The following is a 23,393-nucleotide window of genomic DNA, read 5'->3' on the forward strand; positions in this document are numbered from 1 at the left end:
TCAGTCAACGGGTCTGTCACATTCAGATCCGTAAGTATTTTGCAAATTTCTATGTCTTCAATGCTCTGCACGGAGCTACTCTAGCTAATTGCTCCCACTTTCAATATGTATCTAGACCGAGACTTAGAGTCATCTAGATTAGTGTCAAAACTTGCATCGACATAACCCTTTATGACGAACCTTTTGCCACTTCCATAATCGAGAAACATATCCTTATTCCACTAAGGATAATTTTGACCGCTGTCCAGTGATCTACTCCTAGATCACTATTGTACTCCCTTGCCAAAATCAGTGTAGGGGTATACAATAGATCTGGTACACAGCATGGCATACTTTATAGAACCTATGGCCGAGGCATAGGGAATGACTTTCATTCTTTTTCTATCTTCTGCCGTGGTCAGGCTTTGAGTCTTACTCAATTTCACACCTTGTAACACAGGCAAGAAACTTTTTCTTTGACTGTTCCATTTTGAACCACTTCAAAATCTTGTTAAGGTATGTACTCATTGAAAAAACTTATCAAGCGTCTTGATATATCTCTATAGATCTTGATGCTCAATATGTAAGCAGCTTCACCGAGGTCTTTCTTTAAAAAAACTCCTTTCAAACACTCCTTTATGCTTTGCAGAATAATGCTACATTATTTCCGATCAACAATATGTCATTCACATATACTTATCAGAAATGTTGTAGTGCTCCCACTCACTTTCTTGTAAATACAGGCTTCACCGCAAGTCTGTATAAAACTATATCCTTTGATCAACTTATCAAAGCGTATATTCCAACTCCGAGATGCTTGCACCAGTCCATAGATGGATTGCTGGAGCTTGCATATTTTGTTAGTACCTTTAGGATTGACAAAACCTTCTGGTTGCATCATATACAACTCTTCTTTAATAAATTCATTAAGGAATGCAGTTTTGTTTATCCATTTGCCAGATTTCATAAAATGCGGCAATTGCTAACATGATTCGGACAGACTTAAGCATAGATACGAGTGAGAAACTCTCATCGTAGTCAACACCTTGAACTTGTCGAAAACCTTTTTGCGACAATTCTAGCTTTGTAGATAGTAACACTACTATCAGTGTCCGTCTTCCTCTTGAAGATCCATTTATTTTCTATGGCTTGCCGACCATTGGGCAAGTCAACCAAAGTCCATACTTTGTTCTCATACATGGATCTTATATCAGATTTCATGGCCTCAGGCCATTTCGCGGAATCTGGGCTCACCATCGCTTCTTCATAGTTCGTAGGTTCGTCATGGTCTAGTATCATAACCTCCAGAACAGGATTACCGTACCACTCTGGTGCGGATCTTACTCTGGTTGACCTACGAGGTTCAGTAATAACTTGATCTGAAGTTCCATGATCATCATCATTAACTTCCTCACTAATTGGTGCAGGAGTCACAGGAACATATTTCTGTGATGAACTACTTTCCAATAAGGGAGCAGGTACAGTTACCTCATCAAGTTCTACTTTCCTCCCACTCACTTCTTTCGAGAGAAACTCCTTCTCTAGAAAGGATCCATACTAAGCAACGAATGTCTTGCCTTCGGATCTGTGATAGAAGGTGTACCCAACTGTCTCCTTTGGGTATCCTATGAAGACACATTTCTCCGATTTGGGTTTGAGCTTATCAGGATGAAACTTTTTCACATAAGCATCGCAACCCCAAACTTTAAGAAACGACAACTTTGGTTTCTTGCCAAACCACAGTTCATAAGGCGTCGTCTCAACGGATTTTGATGGTGCCCTATTTAACGTGAATGTAGCTGTCTCTAATGCATAACCCCAAAAACGATAGTGATAGATCGGTAAGAGACATCATATATCGCACTATATCTAATAAAGTACGGTTACGATGTTCGGACACACCATTACACTGTGGTGTTCCAGGTGGCGTGAGTAGTGAAACTATTTCACATTGTTTTAACTGAAGGCCAAACTCGTAACTCAAATATTTTACCTCTGCGATCATATCGTAGAAACTTTTATTTTCTTGTTACGATGATTCTCCACTTTCACTCTGAAATTCTTTGAACTTTTCAAATGTTTCAGACTTGTGTTTCATCAAGTAGATATACCCATATCTGTTCAAATCATCTGTGAAGGTCAGAAAATAATGATACCTGCTACGAGCCTCAATATTCATCGGACCACATACATCTGTATGGATGATTTCCAACAAATCTGTTGCTCTCTCCATAGTTCCGGAGAACGGCGTTTCAGTCATCTTGCCCATGAGGCACGGTTCGCAAGCATCAAGTGATTCATAATCAAGTGATTCCAAAATCCCATCAGTATGGAGTTTCTTCATGCGCTTTACACCAATATGACCTAAACGGCAGTGCCACAAATAAGTTGCACTATCATTATTAACTTTGCATCTTTTGGCTTCAATATTATGAATATGTGTATCACTACGATCGAGATCCAACAAACCATTTTCGTTGGTGTGTATGACCATAGAAGGTTTTTATTCATGTAAACAGAACAACAATTGTTCTCTAACTTAAATGAATAACCGTATTGCAATAAACATGATCAAATCATATTCATGCTCAACGCAAACACCAAATAACACTTATTTAGTTTCAACACTAATCCCGAAAGTACAGGGAGTGTGCGATGATGATCATATCAAGCTTGGAACTACTTCCAACACACATCATCACCTCGCCTTTTTACTAGTCTCTGTTTATTCTGCAACTCCCGTTTCGAGTTACTACTCTTAGCAACTGAACCATTATCAAATACCGAGGGGTTGCTATAAACACTAGTAAAGTACACATCAATAACATGTATATCCAATATACCTTTGTTCACTTTGCCATCCTTCTTATCCACCAAATAGTTGGGGTAGTTCCGCTTCCAGTGACCAGTCCTTTTGCAGTAGAAGCACTTAATCTCAGGCTTAGGACCAGACTTAGGCTTCTTCACTTGAGCAGCAACTTGCTTGCCGTTCTTCTTGAAGTTCCCCTTCTTCCCTTTGCCCTTTTCTTGAAACTAGTGGTCTCGTCAACCATCAACACTTCATGTTTTTCTTGATTTCTACCTTCGTCGATTTCAGCATCACGAAGAGCTCGGGAATTACTTTCGTCATCCCTTGCATACTGTAGTTCATCACGAAGTTCTACTAACTTGGTGATGGTGACTAGAGAATTCTGTCAATCACTATTTTATCTGGAAGATTAACTCCCACTTGATTCAAGCGATTGTAGTACCCAGACAATCTGAGCACATGCTCACTAGTTGAGCGATTCTCCTCCATCTTTTAGCTATAGAACTTGTTGGAGACTTCATATCTCTCAATTCGGGCATTTGCTTGAAATATTAACTTCAACTCCTGGAACATCTCATATGCTCCATGACGTTCAAAACGTCGTTGAAGACCCGGTTCTAAGCCGTAAAGCATGGTGCACTAAACTATCAAGTAGTCATCATATTGAGCTAGCCAAACATTCATAACGTCTGCATCTGCTCCTGCAATAGGTCTGTCACCTAGCGGTGCATCAAGGACATATTTTTTCTGCGCAGCAATGAGGATAATCCTCAGATCACGGATCCAATCCGCATCTTTGCTACTAACATCTTTCAACATAATTTTTCTCTAGGAACATATAAAAAATAAACACAGGGAAGCAACAACGCGAGCTATTGATCTACAATATAATTTGCAAAATACTATCAGGACTAAGTTCATGATAAATTTAAGTTCAATCAATCATATTACTTAAGAACTCCCACTTAGATAGACATCCCTCTAATCCTCTAAGTGATCACGTGATCCATATCAACTAAACCATGTCCGATCATCACGTGAGATGGAGTAGTTTCAATGGTGAACATCACTATGTTGATCATATCTACTATATGATTCACGCTCGACCTTTCGGTCTCAGTGTTCCGAGGCCATATTTGTTATATGCTAGGCTCTTCAAGTTTAACCCGAGTATTTTGCGTGTGCAAAACTAGCTTGCACCCGTTGTATGTGAACGTAGAGCTTATCACACCCGATCATCACGTGGTGTCTCAGCACGAAGAACTTTCGCAACGGTGCATACTCAGGGAGAACACTTATACCTTGATAATTTAGTGAGAGATCATCTTATAATGCTACTGTCAATCAAAGCAAGATAAGATGTATAAAAGATAAACATCACATGCAATCATAATATGTGACATGATATGGCCATCATCATCTTGTGCCTTTGATCTCCATCTCCAAAGCATCGTCATGATCTCCATCGTCACCGGCATGACACCATGATCTCCATCATCTTGATCTATATCAATGTGTCGTCACATGGTCGTCTCGCCAACTATTGCTCTTGCAACTATTGCTATCGCATAGCGATAAAGTAAAGCAATTATTTGGCGCTTGCATCTTATGCAATAAAGCGACAACCATATGGCTCCTGCCAGTTGCCGATAACTCGGTTACAAAACATGATCATCTCATACAATAAAATTTAGCATCATGTCTTGACCATATCACATCACAACATGCCCTGCAAAAACAAGTTAGACGTCCTCTACTTTGTTGTTGCAAGTTTTACGTGGCTGCTACTGGGCTTAGCAAGAACCGTTCTTACCTACGCATCAAAACCACAACGATAGTTTGTCAAGTTGGTGATGTTTCAACCTTCGCAAGGACCGGGCGTAGCCACACTCGGTTCAACTAAAGTGAGAGAGACATACACCCGCCAGTCACCTTTAAGCAACGAGTGCTCGCAACGGTGAAACCAGTCTCGCGTAAGCGTACGCGTAATGTCGGTCCGGGCCGCTTCATCTCACAATACCGCTAAACCAAAGTATGACATGCTGGTAAGCAGTATGACTTATATCGCCCACAACTCACTTGTGTTCTACTCGTGCATAGCATCAACGCATAAAACCAGGCTCTGATACCACTGTTGGGGAACGTAGTAATTTCAAAAAAATTCCTACGCACACGCAAGATCATGGTGATGCATAGCAATGAGGGGGGAGAGTGTTGTCTACGTACCCTCGTAGACCGACAACGGAAGCGTTATCACAACGCGGTTGATGTAGTCGTACGTCTTCACGATCCGACCGATCAAGTACCGAACGTACGGCACCTCCGAGTTCTACACACGTTCAGCTCGATGACGTCCCTCGAACTCCGATCCAGCCGAGTGTTGAGGGAGAGTTTCGTCAGCACGACGGCGTGGTGACGATGATGATGTTCCACCGACGCAGGGCTTCGCCTAAGCTCCGCAACGGTATTATCGAGGTGTAATATGGTGGAGGGGGGCACTGCACACGGCTAAGAGATCTCAAGGATCAATTGTTGTGTCTCTGGGGTGCCCCCCTGCCCCCGTATATAAAGGAGCAAGGGGGAGGCAGCCGGCCAAGAGGAGAGGCGCGCCATAGGGGGGAGTCCTACTTCCACCGGGAGTAGGACTCCTCCTTTCCTTGTGGGAGTAGGAGAAGGGAAGGGGGAAGGAGAAATAAGGAAGGGTGCGCCCCCCTTCCCTAGTCCAATTCGGACCAGACCATGGGGAGGGGTGCGGCCACCTTTTGAGGCCTTTCTCTCCTTTCCCGTATGGCCCATTAAGGCCCAATACGAATTCCCGTAACTCTCCGGTACTCCGAAAAATACCCGAATCACTCGGAACCTTTCCGAAGTCCGAATATAGTCGTCCAATATATCGATTTTTATGTCTCGACCATTTCGAGACTCCTCGTCATATCCCCGATCTCATCCGGGACTCCGAACTCCTTCGTTACATCAAAACTCAATAAAACTGTCATCGTAACGTTAAGCGTGCGGACCCTACGGGTTCGAGAACTATGTAGACATGACCGAGACACGTCTCCGGTCAATAACCAATAGCGGGACCTGGATGCCCATATTGGCTCCCACATATTCTACGAAGATCTTTATCGGTCAGACCGCATAACAACATACGTTGTTCTCTTTGTCACCGGTATGTTACTTGCCCGAGATTTGATCGTTGGTATCTCGATACCTAGTTCAATCTCGTTACCGGCAAGTCTCTTTACTCGTTCCGTAACACATCATCCCGCAACTAACTCATTAGTCACAATGCTTGCAAGGCTTATAGTGATATGCACTACCGAGTGGGCCTAGAGATACCTCTCCGACAATTGGAGTGACAAATCCTAATCTCGAAATACGCCAACCCAACAAGTACCTTTGGAGACACCTGTAGAGCACCTTTATAATCACCCATTTACGTTGTGACGTTTGGTAGCACACAAAGTGTTCCTCCGGTAAACGGGAGTTGCATAATCTCATAGTCATAGGAACATGTAGAAGTCATGAAGAAAGCAATAGCAACATACTAAACGATCGAGTGCTAAGCTAACAGAATGGGTCAAGTCAATCACGTCATTCTCCTAATGAGGTGATCTCGTTAATCAAATGACAACTTATGTCTATGGCTAGGAAACATAACCATCTTTGATTAACGAGCTAGTCAAGTAGAGGCATACTAGTGACACTCTGTTTGTCTATATATTCACACATGTATTATGTTTCCGGTTAATACAATTCTAGCATGAATAATAAACATTTATCATGATACAAGGAAATAAATAATACTTTATTATTGCCTCGAGGGCATATTTCCTTCAGGCAGAAGATAGAAAGAAAATGAAAGTCATTCCCTATGCCTTGGCCATAGGTTCTATAAAATATGCCATGCTGTGTACCAGATCTATTGTATACCCTACACTGATTTTGGCAAGGGAGTGCAATAGTGATCTAGGAGTAGATCACTGGACAGCGGTCAAAATTATCCTTAGTGGAATAAGGAAATGTTTCTCGATTATGGAAGTGACAAAAGGTTCGTCGTAAAGGGTTACGTCGATGCAAGTTTTGACACTAAATCTAGATGACTCTAAAGTCTCGGTCTAGATACATATTGAAAGTGGGAGCAATTAGCTAGAGTAGCTCCGTACAGAGCATTGTAGACATAGAAATTTGCAAAATCCTTACGGATCTGAATGTGACAGACCCGTTGACTAAAATTATCTCACAATCAAAACATGATCGCACCTTAGTACTCTTTGGGTGTTAATCACATAGAGATGTGAACTAGATTATTGACTCTAGTAAACCCTTTAAGTGTTGGTCACATAGAGATGTGAACTATGGGTGTTAATCACATGGTGATGTGAATTATTGATGTTAAATCACATGGCGATGTGAACTAGATTATTGACTCTAGTGCAAGTGGGAGACTGAAGGAAATATGCCCTAGAGGCAATAATAAAGTATTATATATTTCCTTATATCATGATAAATGTTTATTATTCATGCTAGAATTGTATTTAACCGGAAACATAATACATGTGTGAATACATAGACAAACAGAGTGTCATTAGTATGCCTCTACTTGACTAGCTCGTTAATCAAAGATGGTTATGTTTCCTAGCCATAGACATGAGTTGTCATTTGATTAACGAGATCACCTCATTAGAGAATGACGTGATTGACTTGACCCATTCCGTTAGCTTAGCACCCGATCATTTAGTATGTTGCTATTGCTTTCTTCATGACTTATACATGTTCCTATGACTATGAGATTATGCAACTCCCGTTTACCGGAGGAACACTTTGTGTGCTACCAAACGTCACAATGTAAATGGGTGATTATAAAGGTGCTCTACAGGTGTCTCCAAAGGTACTTGTTGGGTTGGCGTATTTCAAGATTAGGATCTGTCACTCCAATTGTCGGAGAGGTATCTCTGGGCCCACTTGGTAATGCATATCACTATAAGCCTTGCAAGCATTGTGACTAATGAGTTAGTTGCGGGATGATGTGTTACGGAACGAGTAAAGAGACTTGCCGGTAACGAGATTGAACTAGGTATCGAGATACCGACGATCAAATCTCGGGCAAGTAACATACCGGTGACAAAGAGAACAACGTATGTTGTTATGCGGTCTGACCGAAAGATCTTCGTAGAATATGTGGGAGCCAATATGGGCATCCAGGTCCCGCTATTGGTTATTGACCGGAGACGTGTCTCGGTCATGTCTACATAGTTCTCGAACCCGAAGGGTCCGCACGCTTAACGTTACGATGACAGTTTTATTGAGTTTTGATGTACCGAAGGAGTTCGGAGTCCCGAATGAGATCGGGGATATGACGAGGAGTCTCGAAATGGTCGAGACGTAAAAATCGATATATTGGACGACTATATTCGGACTTCGGAAAGGTTCCGAGTGATTCGGGTATTTTTTCGGAGTATCGGAGAGTTACGGGAATTCGTATTGGGCCTTAATGGGCCATACGGGAAAGGAGGGAAAGACCTCAAAGGGTGGCCGCACCCCTCCCCATGGGCTAGTCCGAATTGGACTAGGGAGGGGGGGCGCCCCCTTCCTTCTTTCTCCTTCCCCCTTCCCTTCTCCTACTCCCACAGGGAAAGGAGGAGTCCTACTCCCGGTGGGAGTAGGACTCCCCCCTTTGGCGCGCCTCTCCCCTTGGCCGGCTGCCTTCCCCTTGCTCCTTTATATACGGGGGCAAGGGGGCACCCCAGAGACACAACAATTGATCTATTGATCTCTTAGCCGTGTGCGGTGCCCCCCTCCACCATATTACACCTCGTGTCGGATGGTTGGTGCGACATATGCCAAAGGATGGCTTATCATTGTGGGAGCCAATAAAACGTCGCCGGTGCCTGGAAACGGGATGAGGCGAAGGCATGCACGCCGGCGAATCTTACCCAGGTTCGGGGCTCTCCGAGGAGATAACACCCCTAGTCCTGCTCTGCGGGGTCTCCGCATGATCACTAGCTCGATAAAGAGTAGCTACAATCGCTCCTAGAGCTGTTGGGATCAAGGGAGAAGAAGAACAAGGCTAGCTCTTGCTTCTCTCTATCTATGGTGTGTGTACATGTGCTATGCTTGGAAGCCAAACATGCAGAGGTGCCAACTATGCTTGGGTGCGAACTATGCTCAGTGGCCAACCCTTTGCATGGGTGCTCCGGGGGATTTATATAGTCCTACCCCCCGGGGGTACAATGGTAATCCGACTGGGAACTGGCCCCAGCCGTCAGTGTCTACGCCTGCCGGCTTCTCCGCCGGCTGGTGGGTCCCGCCGGCTGCCGGCTACTCGGTCGACAGGCCGGCCCCACCGCCTAGGGTCTTGTCGGCGGCTGCTTACTGTAGCCGCGCCTCTGATGATGAGGGCTTTGTCGAGGTAAGCGTGGCTACAGTGATCCGCGTCGGGGGCTATCACTGTTGCCTCACCTCGTCTTGTCTCCTTAATGGGGCTCCTGCTTCGAGGAAGGGAGTCGCCGGCTTCTGGAGGCCGGCTATGCTCCTGGCCGACTAGGAAAAGCCGGGCCGCCTTCACGCCTCTCTCTGGCTAAAGGGGCCCGCGGTCCTTGGGCCGTACAGGAGGGGGTCATGGATGACGTCGTAGCTGGCATGGCTACAGTGCCCGGCCGCACGGGAGACATCCCTCCCGTACGGCCTCCTGTAGCCATGCCTGCCTCGGGCTTCGGGGGTCGTGGGCCGCACTGTGGCCATGCCCCGTCAGGTCGTTGTTATGTAGGGGCGGTTGTGGTCTCGGCCGGCTTCTAGGAGTCGGCGTTTCTCTTGGCCGGCTTCTTGGAGTCGGTGAGGCTGGGTCGCCTTCCGGGAGTCGGCTTTAGTGGTAGCCGGCCCGGGAAGGCGGCCCAAATGCTTGGAGTGCTTGAAGGCCCAAAGGCCTGATAAATTTTCTGAAGAGCCAGGGGTAGCCGGTTTGGCTACCCGTGGCCACTTACTCCGACAGTAGTCCCCGAAGCTGATCGGGCTTCGAGGTGGAGTAGGGTTCGAGAAGCTCGAACAGCTTCCCATCGCGACAAGCCGGCAGCTGGGAGCCGGCCTTAGTCAGGCACGTCGCCTGAGCCGAAATCTTCTGGAGTCGGAGGGCGGGAACCCGCTGGCATGTGCGCCGGGCCGCGGGCCGGCCGCGGGCCGATGGCGCGCCACGTAGCCGGAAAGTCTGCCAGCCCACGCGCGAGACGGGACGTTGCCGCAGAGAGGGGGCCCGCCACGTCCACGCCCCGGCCCAGGCGCGGATCTTTTGTATCCCGGAACCGCCCGCACGTTCCGTGCGGCAGTTTCGGCTCGCACTTATGCGTAATAAACGCGAGACGTGGGGGGAGTGGGCGCAGTTAATCCCACGTCTCCCCCCACGTCCGGCCTCTTCGGCCGCATGAGGCTATAAGTAGGGGGAGGTGGAGGGCGGCAGGCCTTCGCACGCTCCTCCTACTTCCGCCGTCTTCTTGCCTTGCTCGTTCTCGCAACAGCGCCTCGCCGCCGCGCTCTTCCTCCGCACGCTCCTCCGCCGCCGTGCTAGCTTCCGCCATGCCTCCCCACGTAGAGTAGCGTGGCGGGGATTGGGATGGCTCCATCGTCCACAACGACCACATCGACTTCCTCCGCGACACACGGCGTCTGCCCAGTGCGGACAAAGTGGAGGTCCGCCTCGCGCCGGAGAAAGAAATCAGGCCGGCGCCGCGGGATGGCGAGCGGGTGGTCTTTCGCTCGCACTTCCTGCGCGGCTTCGGCTTGCCAGTGAGCGCCTTCTTCCGCACCTGGCTGGACTTCTATCAGCTCCAGCCGCACCACCTCACCCCCAACGCGGTGGTGCTGCTGTCGGCCTTCGTCACCCTGTGCGAGGGCTATTTCGGCGTCCTCCCCACCCTTGAGCTCTGGGGGGAGTTCTTCCAGTCGAAGCTGGGTACGCGCAGCCAGGGCGTGCCGGCCCACACTGGCGCCTTCATCGCGTCGCGGAGATCGGGCGCCGACAACCCCTTCCCCGTCATCACGCTGATCCAATCGGTGAAGAAGTGGCAGAAATCATACTTCTACGTGCGGAACATCGCTCCACGGGGCGACTACGTCAACCTGCCGGCTTACGTAGCCGGCCCGCTGGCGGGGAGGCTGCCCCAGTGGTCCTTCCGGGCGGTGACGCTGTCGTAGGGAGGAAACGCCACCATCGCCCGCCTGCGGGTGATGGTCCAGACGGAGGGCCTGACGGGGCCCGACCTCCTGGCCGCGGTCATCACACGCCGGGTCCTCCCGCTCCAGAGCCGGCCTCATTTGATCTGTCAGATGAGCGGCCAGCTCGATCCGAGCCGGATGTGTACCAAGGAGATGCCGCAGGCCGACGCTGCCGACATGGTGAACTACCTCGCCAACTGCCAGCTTCCCGACGACTGGCAATTCGGCAAGGAGCCATACAGCCGCGCCAATCCTCCGCCTACGGTACACTCCCCTTCTCTTTTTCTCTTTGTCGCCGAGTTCCTCCGGGCCGACTCTAACTTAGTCGGCTCGCTCTTTCGACAGAATCCTCTGCTTCGGCCGGCCAGCGGGGCGGACGTGGAGCGCCGCTTCGTCCCCGACCGGACCGAGCACGACCAGGAGGACCCCGATCTGGTGGCCAAGCCGGCGGCGAAGCAGGCGGCGCCGGGTTCTCCACGACCTTCGACGATTGGCCGGACGAGGACGAAGCCGAAGTCGTCCCGCCCCGCCAGCCAGCCTCCGGACGCGGCGCGGGCTCCTCCGACGCGCAGCCTGCTCGGGGTAGAGGCCAGAAACGTCGCGCCACCCAGGGCATGTTCGGTAGCCGGACGAAGAAGCCGAGGGGTGGGGCGGCAGCCACTAGGCGGGAAGAAGCGGCCGCGAAGGCGGCTTGCTTCCGCAAAGTGGTGAAGCAGCCGCAGGCTGTGTCAGCGTAAGCTTTCTTTCTTTCTGTGTATTCTCCTTCTTTCTTTTCTTGGGTGGTCTTCTGAACCTTTGTCTTCTTTTCTTTGATCAGAGCTCCACTGTCACTCGAGCGGGCGGCCGCCGGCTCCGTTGTCGAGTCGCCAGGGGGCTCTGGGAGCACCACCCGCCGCGTAGATCCCCGCACCACCCTCCTGGAGGCGACGGAAAGGAACGCGCGGGAGGTGCGGGAGGAGCAGGAAGCGCGGGAGGCGGAGGCACAGAAGGCAGCCGCCGCCCAGGCAGCTCGGGACGAGGAGGCGGCGAAGGCGCTCGCCGAGGCTGCAGGCAAGGCCCAGGCAGAGACCGAGGCCGAAGCGGCGGCAGGGGAGGCCTTGATGGTCACCCCCCTGCGCGCCATGGCGCCCGGGGACGCGGATCCCTCGCCAGGGGGAGCCAGCGGTTCCCAGCCGGGTCTGGGCGGGAGCGGCGACGACGTCATCTTCGTGAGGGAGGCGCCGGGGCCAACTCCTCCGACTAGGGTGGCCCAAGGCGGCCAGACTGAGCCTGCGCCCACACAGTCGGCGGAAGGCGAGCCGGCCGCGGGAGCTGCGGTGGCGGTCCGGGTTCCGCCAAGCCGGCGCGCAGGGAAGGCCGCGTCGGAGCCGCAGAAAGCGGCGTCGGAGTCACGGCCGGCCGTGGGCTCCAGCTCGTCGGCCCGAGACGCGGAGGCGGCCAGCGCTACCTCCGGGTGGACGCCAGGCGGAGGGACAGCCGTAGTGAACATCGCCGCGCAAGACGTCCGGACCCGGCTCCAGGGCCAAGCCGCGGCGCTGCGGCAGTTCACCGACGAATTCCTCGCCACGCGGGCTGCCATCCGGGTTAGTATTCTCATCTTCTTCTTGATTTCTCTCGTGGGGGCGCGTCAGCGCACCCACTGGGTGTAGTCCCCGAGATTCGGGCCGACTGCTGAGCAGTCGACTCGGATCTTCCTTGATGATTTCTCATCGTTGCTTTCGTTCTCACGTCGATCTTCTGTCCATCTTGCAGGACTATCACAACCTCCGAGCGGCCGCCTTCAACTCCCAGGCTCGGGAGCTGACGCAGAAGACCGCCGATCTCACTGAAAGCCGAGGTATGTAACTTGATCTTTATCTCATGTGGGGGCGCGTCAGCGCACCCACTGGGTGTAGTCCCCGAGATTCGGGCCGACTGCTGAGCAGTCGGCTCGGATCTTCCTTGATGATTTCTCATCGTTCTTCTTGTTCTTCTATCTCTGCAGCGGCCAACGCCTGTCTGAGGGCACAGCTGGGGGAGTCCCAGACTACTCTTCGTGTCAGGGACGCGGAGCTCGCCGCCTTGGTGCAGGAGCGCGACCGCCTGGTCAAGAAGCTGGCCGACCAGGAGGAAAGCCACAAGGCGGCGCTGAAGGCCGCGCAGGACCGCGAAGCCGCCCTCCAGGCCGAGTTCGAGACGGAGGCGGCCGCCTGGGACGAAGCCAGGCAGACTCTGGTCTCCGGCTATGGCCAGATTGAGGATCTGGTTGACGGTAAGTCGTCTACCCCTTCGTCCTTTCTTGCCATCTGTCATTTTGACTTGTTTTTCTGACTTGGGGTTCTTCTTTTCTTTTCTGCGCAGAGTACTTCCCCGGCTATTCCATTGCCGCCAACCAGGCCATCGAAGCTCGTCGCCAGGCGAAGAGGCAAGCCGGCTTCGAGATTTCGCCGACTGCCGGCCGCTCGCTGGCGGAGCAGCTCCTGGCGATCCAGGCTCGTATCCAGCCGGCTCACAGGCTGCTCCGCCGGCTTCAGCGTGCCGGGTCGCAGGTCCTGGCCGCCCTCTGGCCCGGCCAAGTGATCCCGCGCACTCCCAGTCGGACCGCCGACTGGCTGGAGGTGGCCGTCGGGCGCTTCGAGGCTTGGAAGGCGTCAGCGGCTCGTTCCGGCGCCGGGCGGGCGCTGGAGTTCGTCAAGGCCTGGTACCCAGGCCTGAATCTGGACCAGCTGGCCACCTGGCGGCAGCAAGCCGACGCGGAGCTGGAGCCGGCGCGGCCAGCCATCATTCGACGGGCTTCGGCAATCGCCGACTACACCGACACCAACGTCTTCGCCCCCGAGGTGGACGACAATGGAGTTGCCCAGCCGGAAGATTGGTTCGGGCTGGACCCGGCGTACGGCGAGGACTCGGCGGAGGAGATCGACTCCAGCGACGAGGGCGAAGAGGAGGAGGAGGAGGGTGAAGACGTCGAGCCGGCTGGCGGAGCAGCCGGCCAGCCTGACCGCGCCTCCAGCACTATGCTGCGTGCGAGTGCGTCTCCTGTCGCGGGAGGCGGTCAAGCCGGGACCAGCTAGGCGGCCACTCCTTCAGCCGGCGAGCTGCCTTCACCGACCAACTCGGCCTTCGCGCCTTTGTCTTCTTTCTTTTGTTTCCTGTCTTGTTACTTTTGAACAATGTTTTTGGTTAAGTCTGCGCAGTTCCACCCACTGGGTGTATTGAAACTCAATTCTGTTGCCAGCCTTTAGGCGGCTTTATGTATATAAGTTATGCAATCGGCTTTTCCTTGTACTTGTGCTTTTTGTCCTTCTGCTTTTTTCCTTTGCCGCCCTCCCTTGGTTGCCGTCTCCCTAGTCAAACAGTTGTTCTACAAACTGCAGCCGGGGAGTGCCTGGCCGATTGGGGAGGGGGAAGTACTTTTAGCTCGGTTGGACTTAAGCTAAGTTTTTAGGAAGCCGGCCAGCCGGCTGTTGTGACAGTCGGCAGGCGTATATGGAGGCCGTCTTTTTGCTATATAGGTTAGTTGTTCCTTAGCCGTTTTCGTGTGGGCGTCCTTTCTGTCTTCTCTCTTGCTAGTCGGACAGTCAGTTCTTTGAGCTGCGACTTTCAACAAGAGAGGACTGGGGAGCCGGCGCACTACTTTGCTGACTTCGGGAAGAACTTATAATATAGCTTAAGGCGGCCAGTCCCCGGGCCGACTAGTCGGACCCGGTGCCGGACAAGAATTCAAAATGTAATAAGACATTCATGGATATGACACTCATCATCCATAGATAAATAAAAGGCAGTCCCCGAGTACTGTTCGGGGGGCCTGTTGGTTTGTAACTTAATACAAAAGGGGTAGCGTGATACATACTGCTTTTCAGCTGTAAAATCGTCTTAGGAGGTTTGCGTTCCATGGTCGCTCCGACTCCTTGCCGGAGTCGTCTCTCTTGCGTGCTCTTGGCTTTTGCGCGTCGATCAAGTAGTAGGAGTCGTTGCCGAGTGCCTTGCTGACGACGAAGGGGCCTTCCCAAGGGGCTGATAGCTTGTGCTGGCCGGCTGTTCGCTGGATCAGCCGGAGCACAAGGTCGCCCTCTTGGAAGGATCTTGGCTTGACCTTGCGGTTGTAGTAGCGGCGCAGGCCTTGCTGGTAGATGGCGGACCGGCTGAGGGCTAACAGCCGGCCTTCTTCCAATAGGTCGACGCCGTCTTCTCTTGCTTCTTTGGCTTCCTCCTCCGTGTACATGGTGATCCGAGGCGAGTCGAACTCGATGTCTGTTGGGATGACAGCCTCGGCACCGTACACGAGGAAGAATGGAGTGAAGCCGGTTGACTTGTTGGGTGTAGTGCGCAGACTCCAGAGGACAGCCGGCAGCTCTTCGAGCCAGCAGCCGGCCGATCGCTCCAGTGGTACAACCAGTCGGGGTTTGATGCCGGAGAGGATAAGTCCATTTGCTCGCTCGACCTGGCCGTTTGACTGCGGGTGGGCAACGGACGCTAAGTCCAGTCGGATGCCCTGTGTCGCGCAGTAACGTGCCAGTGCGCCTTTGGCGAAGTTCGTGCCGTTGTCGGTGATGATGCTGTGCGGCACGCCGTACCGAGTAGTGATGTCGGTGATGAATGTCACGGCAGTCGGCCCGTTCAGCTTCTTAATCGGCTTTGCTTCGATCCACTTTGTGAACTTGTCCACAGCAACGAGTAGATGTGTCAAGCCACCGCGGGCCGTCTTGAAAGGGCCCACCATGTCCAGTCCCCAGACGGCGAAAGGCCAGGTGAGGGGAATGGTCTTGAGGGCAGAAGCCGGCAGGTGTTGTTTGGAACTGAAGACTTGACATCCTTTGCAGGTCTTGACTATTTCTTTAGCATCCTCCAAGGCAGTCGGCCAGAAGAACCCATGGCGGAAAGCCTTGGCCACGAGGGATCTTGAGGCGGCGTGGTGGCCGCATTCGCCTTGGTGGATGTCTTTGAGGATTGCCACTCCTTTTTCTGGCTCGACGCAACGCTGGAAGACTCCAGTGACGCTGCGCTTCACAAGCTCCCTGTTGATTATTGTGTATGCTGCGGCTCGTCGTTGCACTAGTCTTGCTGCGATCTCATCAGTCGGTAGCTCTCTGCTGACTAGGAACTTGAGGATGGGCAGGGCCCATGAGGGAGCTGTGACTTCTTCTGCTGTTAATGTAGCCACCATGACTCGGGTGGGTGGGTTGGGTGTTGCGTTGGGGTCGACCACCGCTTCTTGCGTCGTTGCAGTCCCCGGGCCGACTGCTGCAGTCCCCGGGCCGGGCTCTGAGGTCCCTGGGCCGGGTGCGACTACGTCAGTTCCCGGGGCAGTCGTCGAAGTCCCCGTGCCGCCTGCGGGATTTCTTGAGCCGGATCCGGCTGTTTCTGGCGCAGGCGGTACGAAGATGGAGTCCGACTCTGGAGACGGCTTGATGGATGGCTTGAGGAGGCGTTGGAGGGAGACGCCAGTGGGTATGGCTTGTCGGGTGGAGCCGATCCGTGCTAGGGCATCTGCTTGGTCGTTGTCGGCCCTTGGCACATGAAGGAACTCGCACCCTTCGAAGTATCCGCTCATCTGCTGGACGAGGAAGCGGTAGCTCGCCATGTTCGCGTCCTTGGCGCCCCAATCGCCAGATGATTGCTGGACCACTAAGTCGGAGTCGCCGTAGCACGGGATCCGGCGTATGCCGAGCTCTTTGGCTAGCCGGAGCCCATGTACGAGCGCCTCGTACTCGGCCACGTTGTTGGAGGCGGCGAAGTGGATCTGCAGCGTGTACTTGAGCTTGTCGCCTTTGGGAGAGGTGAGGACGATGCCGGCTCCCAAGCCGGTGCGCATCTTGGACCCGTCAAAGTGCATCCGCCAATGGGTAGAGTCGGGAGCCGGCGGTAAGTACTGGGTTTCGGCCCAGTCGACGAGGAAGTCGGCCAATGCTTGCAACTTGATGGCGGTGCGGGGTTGATAGAAAATCGTGTAAGGCGCCAAGGCAATGGCCCATTTGGCCACCCGGCCGGATGCATCCCGGCTGCCTATGATCTCGGCGAGCGGGGCAGTGCACACGACCGTGATGGGGTGCTCTTGGAAGTAGGGCTTCAATTTCTTGGCAGCGAAGTACACCCCATAGCACATCTTCTGGTAGTGCGGGTAGTTTTGCTTTGAGCTGGATAGTACTTCGCTGAGATAGTAGACCGGCCTCTGGACCAGCTGGGCTCGGCCTTCCTCCGGGCGCTGGACCACAACAACAGTGCTGACGACTCGGCTTGTCGCGGCGATGTAGAGGAGCATGGGCTCCTTCTCAGTCAGCGCGGCCAGGACAGGCGGAGTGGTCAACATTTTCTTCAACTCATGGAAGGCTTGGTCGGCTTGATCATTCCACTCAAAGTGAGTGGACTTCTTCATGAGTCGGTACAGGGGGAGAGCCTTCTCTCCTAGTCGGCTGATAAAACGGTTCAGGGAGGCTAAGCAGCCAGTGAACTTCTGCACATCTCGCAGCTTGGTGGGTATCTCCATCCTCTCGATGGCTTTGATCTTGACAGGGTTGCACTCAATGCCGCGTTCGGAGACCAGGAAGCCTAGCAGCTGGCCGGCTGGCACTCCGAACACGCATTTCTCGGGGTTGAGCTTGATCTGGAATCGGCGCAAGTTGGCAAATGTTTCCTTCAGGTCTTCCAGCAAGGTACCGCGCTTCTCTGTCTTCACCACAATGTCGTCTACGTAGACGTGGGCATTTCTGCCGAGTTGTTTCAAGAGACATTTCTGCATGCAACGCTGAAAAGTGGCACCGGCGTTTCTCAAGCCGAATGTCATTGTCAGGTAGCAGAAAGCTCCAAAGGGTGTGATGAAGGCAGTCTTCAGGCGGTCAGCTGGGTCCAACTTGATCTGATGATACCCTGAGTATGCATCCAAAAAACACAACAGCTCGCATCCGGCTGTAGAGTCTATCACTTGGTCAATCCGTGGCAAAGCAAACGGATCCTTTGGGCAGGCCTTGTTCAAGCTTGTGTAGTCTATACACATGCGCCACTTGTTATTCTTCTTCAAAACCAGAACTGGATTGGCAAGCCATTCTGGAAAGAACACTTCCATGATGAAGCCGGCTGCGAGGAGCCGGGCTATCTCTTCTCCCACGATTCTTCGCTTCTCTTCTGATAGTCGGCGGAGGGGTTGCTTCACCGGCTTCGCATCAGCTCGGACATGTAATTTGTGCTCGGCGAAATCCTTCGGGACACCCGGCATGTCCTTTGGGGATCATGCAAAGATGTCTCGATTCTCACGGAGGAAGTCGGCGAGCTCGCCTTCCTATTTACTGTCCAAGTTCGCCCCAATCACGGCGAACCTCTCCGGGTGCTCCGGGTCTAGAGGTATCTTCTTCGTCTCTTTTGCAGGCTGGAAGGAGCCCTGCGCGTCACAGTCCTTGGGGTTGGGGGACAAGGCCGGCTGCTTGCCGGCCATGGCCACAACCCGTTCCAGCATCTTCTTCTCTTCCGCCACCACGAGGGACTCGGCCAGCCGGCTGCTGGCCATGGCACACTCGATGGACTTCTTGTAGTCGCCGGCTACCGTGATGATCCCCTTCGAGCTCGGCATCTTCATCTTCAGATAGGCATAGTGGGGCACAGCCATGAACTTGGCCAAAGCAGGCCGGCCAAGCAGTGCATGATAGGGGCTTTCCAAATCCACCACCTCGAACCATATTGCTTCCCGGCGAAAATGATCTTTGTCTCCGAAGAGAACATCCATCTTGATCTTGCCGACTGGAGAGCAAGATAGGCCGGGTACGATGCCATGGAAGACTGTGCGGCTCGGCATGAGCTGCTTCGCTTTTATGTTCAGCTTGTCCATGGTGTCGCGGTACAGTATGTTGATACTGCTTCCGCCGTCTATCAGGACGCGGGAAAATCTGGCAGCTCGCCTCTCCGTCGCAAGGGTGACGTCCAAGACCATAGCATAGGAGCCAGGCGAAGGCATCACCTCTGGGTGGTCGGCCTGGCTCCAGCTGATGGGCTTTTCCGACCAATGCATGAACTCGGCGGTGCTAGAGGCGACTGCGTTTACTTATTGGTGTTGCCGGCGTCGGCTGCGCTTGTCGTCGACTTGACTCGTGAAGACGACGTAGGCGTCGTGCGCTTCGGGGAACTCGTCTTGGATGGCGCCGACTGCCGGCCGGGCCGCCGGCTGCTGGGGAGCTGGAGGCGGCGGGCCGGGAGGCGGAGGCGGCACTATCCCTTCGCCCTTGGTGATGCGGGTGAGCCAGTGGCATTTCCGTGTTGTATGGTTGGACGGCTTCGCGCCGCTGTGGAACTTGCAGGGGGCATCGAGTGCTTGTTCGTAGGAGAAGGACGGCTGCCAGGGCGGCCGGCCTCCCTTCTTCTTGGGAGCAGGCCGCTCTTCGGGCTGCTCGTCTTCAACTGTGGCCACCTGCCGACTGGAGGAAGTCGGCATGGGGCCCTTGCGCTTGTGGTCGTTCTGGTAGGGGCGCCGGTTTGGGTCGCCAGCCGGCGTCTTGGGAGCCGGAGCGACTACCTTCCCCGAAGCGTCCACTCGGAGCTCGGTCTTCATGGAGGAGTCGGCAGTAGCGTATTTGTCGGCGATGACGAGTAGCTCGTCGAGGGTGGCGGGCTCGTCGCAGAGGAGTCGGTGCTTGAGGAGGGTGCCCTCTCGGCACCCGGCAGTGAAGTACTCGATGGCCTGGAACTCATGCACTCCCTCGCAGGAGTTGCGGAGCTCGGCCCATCGCGTGAGGTAGTCGCGGGTCGACTCGTTGGGCCCTTGGACGCAGAGGGAGAGCTGGCGAGGCTTGGGAGGCCGCTTGTAGGTGCTGGTGAAGTTGCGGACGAAAACCTCGGTGAAGTCCAGCCAGCTGTTGATGCTGTAGGGCTTGAGGCTGTTGAGCCATGTGCGCGCCGTGCCCTGCAGCATCAGGGGGACATACTTCACGGCAACGCGCCGGTTGCCGTTGGCGATGCTGACGGCTGTGGAGTAGTCGATGAGCCAATCTTCCGGCTTCACCGAGCCGTTGTACTTGGGCGTGTCTCTGGGGAGCGAGAACCCTTTGGGAAAGGGCTCGTCGCGGATGCGGGGGCCAAAGCATGGCGGGCCGACATCGTCTTCTTCTTCTAACGCCAGGGACCGAGCAAGGCGGTCGATCCTGTGGCGGGCGTCACTCTCGCCGACTCCTTCTCGGCGGCCGAGTCGGTCGCCAAGAGTCGGATGTGTGATGGGCGGCGGAGTGAGGCGTCTTTCTCTTCGAAGCGGGGGAGGAGGCAGGTTTCCCTGATGTTCAACCGCCCGAGGGCGGCCTTCCGCGTCGCGCTCGATAGTGATGCGGGTCCGGCTGCGGCTAGCAGCCGGCTCCTTGTCTTTCTTCTGGCGCGTGCCGCTCGCAGTCGGCGAGCGGGACGTCGCGGCGTGCTCCCGGCGCGGGGGATGGCTATCAGCTCGGGCGCCGGCTTCGTGCCGTTCTGCAGCCGCGTCGATCAGCTGCTGGATCCGTCTTGTCATGTAAGGGAGCTCATCGGCTCCCAGCCCATTGAGCTCCTCTGGTGCCGCCTGAGCGGCTCGCAGATTCTCGAGCGGGGTGGCGTAGACGGGGCGATCTGCGCCCAGCATGCTGGCAACGGCTGCGCCGCGCTTCTGGACGAAGCCGGCTCGGCTCGGGCCGCTCGGAGGCGGCGTCCCGAAGGCGGCACGGTCGACTTCGCGGTGGTGGGCCTCGGTGAGGCGTCTCATCGAGGCTATCTTCTTGCTCTCCGTGATGAGGGCAAGACGGCGTGCCTCCAGGGTCTCGGCGTCGGCGTCGGCCGGGAGGGGGATGGAGAGGTCGTGCATCGCTGCTTGCTGAGCGTCGCGGGCGCTCCCGCCCGAGTTGGAGACGTGGCTGATGACCAACACTTCGGTGACAGCGCTGCTGCCGCTGTCAGCTCGAGGGAGTGGGTCGTCGAAGACCACCACGTCGGAGGGGTAGGCGTCGAGCGACGCGGTGTCGGAGTCGATAAGCATCGGGTCGGTGGAGCCGACAGACTCCATGTCCGCAGCAGGCTCGCTGGAGACGTGAAGTTGGTCGAGGAGGCTGACGAGGCGGCTCTCGGGGTAGTCGGTGCCTGCGTCGGACGCAGGCTCGTCGGAGATGCGAGTCTTGCCGAGCAAATCGGCGAGGCGGCTCGCTGCGCAGGCGTCGTCGACGCCTTGCAGCGCGTCGGGGCAAGCGCCATCGGGCGTAGCAGGCTGGCTGCGCTCGCGGGGAAGGAAGAAGGTTCCCGTCCAGAACAGGTCTCCGGACGACGGTGCACCTGGCCCCACGGTGGGCGCCAAATGTCGGGTGGTTGGTGCGACATATGCCAAAGGATGGCTTATCATTGTGGGAGCCAATAAAACGTCGCCGGTGCCTGGAAACGGGATGAGGCGAAGACATGCACGCCGGTGAATCTTACCCAGGTTCGGGGCTCTCCGAGGAGATAACACCCCTAGTCCTGCTCTGCGGGGTCTCCGCATGATCACTAGCTCGATAAAGAGTAGCTACAATCGCTCCTAGAGCTGTTGGGATCAAGGGAGAAGAAGAACAAGGCTAGCTCTTGCTTCTCTCTATCTATGGTGTGTGTGCGTGTGCTATGCTTGGAAGCCAAACATGCAGAGGTGCCAACTATGCTTGGGTGCGAACTATGCTCAGTGGCCAACCCTTTGCATGGGTGCTCCGGGGGATTTATATAGTCCTACCCCCCGGGGGTACAATGGTAATCCGACTGGGAACTGGCCCCAGCCGTCAGTGTCTACGCCTGCCGGCTTCTCCGCCGGCTGGTGGGTCCCGCCGGCTGCCGGCTACTCGGTCGACAGGCCGGCCCCACCGCCTAGGGTCTTGTCGGCGGCTGCTTACTGTAGCCGCGCCTCTGATGATGAGGGCTTTGTCGAGGTAAGCGTGGCTACAGTGATCCGCGTCGGGGGCTATCACTGTTGCCTCACCTCGTCTTGTCTCCTTAATGGGGCTCCTGCTTCGAGGAAGGGAGTCGCCGGCTTCTGGAGGCCGGCTATGCTCCTGGCCGACTAGGAAAAGCCGGGCCGCCTTCACGCCTCTCTCTGGCTAAAGGGGCCCGCGGTCCTTGGGCCGTACAGGAGGGGGTCGTGGATGACGTCGTAGCTGGCATGGCTACAGTGCCCGGCCGCACGGGAGACATCCCTCCCGTACGGCCTCCTGTAGCCATGCCTGCCTCGGGCTTCGGGGGTCGTGGGCCGCACTGTGGCCAAGCCCCGTCAGGTCGTCGTTATGTAGGGGCGGTTGTGGTCTCGGCCGGCTTCTAGGAGTCGGCGTTTCTCTTGGCCGGCTTCTTGGAGTCGGTGAGGCTGGGTCGCCTTCCGGGAGTCGGCTTTAGTGGTAGCCGGCCCGGGAAGGCGGCCCAAATGCTTGGAGTGCTTGAAGGCCCAAAGGCCTGATAAATTTTCTGAAGAGCCAGGGGTAGCCGGTTTGGCTACCCGTGGCCACTTACTCCGACACCTTGATAATATCATTGCGGAGCTTAGGCGAAGCCCTGCGCCGGTAGAATATCATCATCGTCACCACGCCATCGTGCTAACGAAACTCTCCCTCAACACTCGGCTGGATCGGAGTTCGAGGGACGTCATCGAGCTGAACATGTGTAGAACTCGGAGGTGCCGTACGTTCGGTACTTGATCGGTCGGATCGTGAAGACGTACGACTACATCAACCGCGTTGTGATAACGCTTCCGCTGTCGGTCTACGAGGGTACGTGGACAACACTCTCCCCTCTCGTTGCTATGCATCACCATGATCTTGCGTGTGCGTAGGAAATTTTTTGAAATTACTACGTTCCCCAACAAGACCGGTGATCAACGAGACATCCTCGAGCGTCACGGTCATCTCCCCAGTCCGAAGATGGAAACCGTGCGTCTCCGGCCTCCACCGATCATCAAGAGCGGACACCAGTGGAGCGTTCAGATTAGGCGTGGACCAGCTGACCAACTGAATCCACGGGAGTAGTCCAGCCCGCTTGATGTACGGTGTGTACTGCTCATCGTAAGGCATGGCAGGACCAGAGACCCCGTGATACCGAATCTTCAGAGGTTCAAGCTTCTACAAAAAACAAGTAATGACAAATCTTAGGGCATGTAAATTTCAACTTAAGGCAAATTTGCAAAATATTTAGATTACTCGTTACTACCATCTCCTTCTCGCGCATCATGTAGGCCCGGTGTTTCATGTCGTAGACATCGTCGAGAAGCCAAACCATCCTTACAAATTTCAAACAATAAACATATATGAGTTCATCTCAAATATCGGTAAACACTCAACATTTCATATGTGTTCATCTAAACATCTCATATGTATTCATCTACAAGAATCTCAACATCTCCTTCTCACACAATGAATAAATGATTGTAAATTCTCATATATATCTAGTATGTCATATGTGTTCAAGTAAATCAACA

The sequence above is a fragment of the Triticum aestivum genome, chromosome 5D, assembly GCF_018294505.1.
Source record: "Triticum aestivum cultivar Chinese Spring chromosome 5D, IWGSC CS RefSeq v2.1, whole genome shotgun sequence".
NCBI lineage: Eukaryota > Viridiplantae > Streptophyta > Magnoliopsida > Poales > Poaceae > Triticum > Triticum aestivum.